Source organism: Theropithecus gelada, chromosome 7a (genome assembly GCF_003255815.1).
Source record: "Theropithecus gelada isolate Dixy chromosome 7a, Tgel_1.0, whole genome shotgun sequence".
Taxonomy (NCBI): Eukaryota; Metazoa; Chordata; class Mammalia; order Primates; family Cercopithecidae; genus Theropithecus; species Theropithecus gelada.
In genome coordinates, this window is record NC_037674.1 from 44,344,266 (window position 1) to 44,347,949 (window position 3,684).

At 44.9% G+C, this 3,684-nt stretch overlaps 1 protein-coding gene across 6 annotated transcripts in view; it reads left to right on the forward strand.

Annotated features, from left to right (window-relative positions):
- Positions 1-3,684, forward strand: part of CORO2B (coronin 2B) — a 213,989-nt gene that overhangs the window by 208,342 nt on the left and 1,963 nt on the right. The gene's annotated exons all lie outside the window — the stretch shown is intronic.

Sequence of the window (3,684 nt, forward strand, 5' to 3'; positions counted from 1 at the left end):
AGTGCGGCTGTCAAAGGTGGACACATTGATCTAAGTGTGAGGAAACAACTCATAGCTTGATGCAAGGGAAAAGACCTACAGTTGTACAACTCAGTAACTTTACTAAAAATCGCTGAATCGTATGCTTAAAATGCGTGAATTTTATAGTGTGTGAATTACACCTCACTAACGTGGTTTTTTTTTGACAAAAGTGGACCAAAAAACAATGCAAAGAAATTTTGAGAACTTGGAAGACGCAAGAGTGTGTAGAGTCATTTAGTGCAAAGGCAAATAGTATGTCATACCTCTGAACAGATATAACTGAGACTGGTGGTTTGTTAGTTAACAAAAAATATTTTTTTTAAGTTAGTTAAAGGAGGGAATTGTGGCTGGGGGCAGTGGCTCACGCCTGTAATCCCAGCACTTTGGGAGGCTGAGGCTTGCAGATCGCCTGAGGTTAAGAGTTTGAGACCAGCCTAGAGACGGTGAAACCCTGTCTCTATTAAAAATACAAAATTAGCCAGGCGTGGTGACGCACACCTGTAATCACAGCTACTTGGGAGGCTGAGGCAGGAGAATCACTTGAACCCAGGAGGCGGAGGTTGTGGTGAGCGGATATTGCACCATTGCACTCNTTTTTTTTTTGAGACAGAGTCTTGCTCTGTCACCCAGGCTGTGGTATAATGGTGCAATCTTGACTCACTGCAACCTCCACCTCCCGGGTTCAAGCAATTCTTCTGCCTCAGCCTCCCAAGTAGCTGAGACTACAGGCGCCCACCACCATGCCTGGCTAATTTTTGTATTTTCAGTAGAGACAGGGTTTCACCATGTTGACCAGGCTGGTCTCGAACTCTTGACCTCAGGTGGTCCACCTCCCTTGGCCTCTCAAAGTGCTGGGATTACAGGTGTGAGCCACGGCACCCAGCCAATAGATACATTCATTTTTGTTGTTGTTGTTTTGTTTTGTTTTGGGATGGAGTCACTTTGTTGCCCAGGCTGGAGTGCAGTGCATGATCTCAGCTCACTGCAACCTCCACCTCCCGGGTTCAAGCAATTCTTTGCTTCAGCCTCCCGAGTAGCTGGGGTTACAGGCGCCTGCCACCACACCCGGCTAATTTTCATATTTTTGGGTAGAGACGGGGTTTCACCATCTTGGCCAGGCTGGTCTTGAGCTCTTGACCTCGTGATCCACCCACCTCGGCCTTCTAAAATGCTGAGATTACAGGCATGAGCCACCATGCCTGGTCAATACATTCTTTAAACCATTTATTTTTGTTTTAAACATAAAACATGCCAGGTGCAGTGGCACCCCTATAGTCCCAGCTACTCAGGAGGCTCAGGTGGGAGGATCGCTTGAGCCCAGGAGTTTGAGTCCAGCCTGGGCAACATGGCAAGATTCTATCCCTAAAAAATAAAAGTAGGCTGGGATGATGGCTTACACCTGTAATCCCAGCACCTTGGGAGGCTGAGGAGGGTGGATCACTTGAGGCCAGGAATTCAAGACCAGCCTGGCCAACATGGTGAAACCCCGTCTCTACTAAAAATACAAAAATTAGCCGGGCGTGGTGGCACACACCTGTAATCCCAGCTACTCCGGAGGCTGAAGCAGAAGAATCCCTTGAACCTGGAGGCAGAGGTTGCAGTGAGCCGAGATCATGCCACTGCACTCTAGCCTGGGTGACAGAGCAAGACTCTGTCTCAAAAACAAACAAACAAACAAATAAGTAAATAAACAATAAAAATAAAACATATACATTCATTTAGCATATTTCGATGAAGACCTTTTCTTCAAGGAGGCCCTCCCTGGTTGGAATCTGTGATGTATATCAAACAAATCACACCTTAACTCCCATTTCCGGTTTCCATTTCTTTTAGGTAGAAAAATAATTTAAAGTCCATCTGAAAGCAAAGTCCTAGTTTTTACAGTGTTTTCCCTCATCTTTTTTTGAGACATTGAGGTATAATTTGCGTATGGTAAAATTCATCCTCTGTAGTGGGTTGGTTTCAGAGTTTTGACAAACACACGCAGTCATGCAGCCACCATCAGCCAAGATATAGAATATTCTCCAGTCTTTTAGGGCTACATCTTCCACACCTAATTCAGCTGCAATTTTTTTTAGCATCACCTTTATCAAGATTTTCTAAGCATTTAATTAAGTTTTTTTTTTTTTTTTTTTTGAGACGGAGTCTCGCGCTGTGTCACCCAGGCTGGAGTGCAGTGGCGCGATCTCGGCTCACTGCAAGCTCCGCCTCCCAGGTTCACGCCATTCTCCTGCCTCAGCCTCCGAGTAGCTGGGACTACAGGCGCCCGCCACCACGCCCGGCTAGTTTTTTGTATTTTTAGTAGAGACGGGGTTTCACCATGTTAGCCAGGATGGTCTCGATCTCCTGACCTCATGATCCACCCGCCTCGGCCTCCCAAAGTGCTGGGATTACAGGCTTGAGCCACCGCGCCCGGCCTAATTAAGTTTTTATAGAAACAACAACTCTCTTTTTGTGCTCATTTCATCAATTTATATCATATTTCATTAAATTATGCAATTACAATAACAATGTAATTCACACCAGAAAGTTTGAGGCCAAACACAATTGACTGTGGGTAACATTCAACTCAGGTGTGCAGGAGCTGCAAGGAGCCTGCTGCTTTCCAGGGCTCAGCGTTTTGTGGACATCTGTCAATATGTTTTACAGGAGAAATGGAGGCGGGTTAAGCTAGAGAGTTGTTGGGGTGAAGATCTGCCAAGATAGCTGTACATGAATCCCTGACCAGTGCAAACTTTGGTATTCTTGTCATAGTTCCTCATCAGTAGGAAAAAAGCTAGATTCCATTCTGTATCCTGAGCCTCCTTAAGAAGAGAATGATACAAAGCATTTTAGAAAGTTCTAAATTATCAACACAAGCCAGGCGTGGTAGCTTACACCTGTAATCCCAGCACTTTGGGAGACTGAGGTGGGCGGATCACCTGAGGTCAGGAGTTTGAGACCAGCCTGGCCAACATGGTGAAACCCTGTCTGTACTAAAAATACAAAAATTAGCCAGGCATGGTGGTGCATGCCTGTAATCCCAGCTACTCGGGAGGCTGAGGCAGGAGAATTGTTTGAACCCAGGAGATGGAGGTTGCAGTGAGCCAAAATCACGCCACCACACTATAGCCTGGACGACAAAGTGAGACTTTGTCTCAAAAGTAAATAAATATGTAAATTATCAATAATAATGTAATACATGTAATAATACATCTATTATTATGTATTATTATACATCTATTATTATGTGTTATTATACATCTATGATTATGTATTATTGTACATCTATTATTATATATTATTATAGATGTAATAATCAATACATCTATTAATACAATGGTAAAGAAAAGCATTAGGTTAGGACCCAGAAAGGGACAAGCTTGGGATATTTGGAAAACGACTGTTTGGTCACTCCTTTTTCAGTGATCCTGAATCAGTTAATGACGCAGGTTTTGTTTGTTTCCTGCCTCACACGGGAAAGTAAGAGCTGTGGACTGAGCTAGAGATGGGAGAGGTGCAGTGGTGATGAGTGGCTGGGGAGAATAAGTGGATCAAGCAGTGGGAGGCCTGGGGGAATGTGAGGGCACGGGCGGCAGGCAACTGGAAGACTCACCTGGGAAATCCTTGTCTCACCTGCTCTCTCCTGGGCCCTCCTTGGCCCCCTTTCTTCCTCCACCCCAG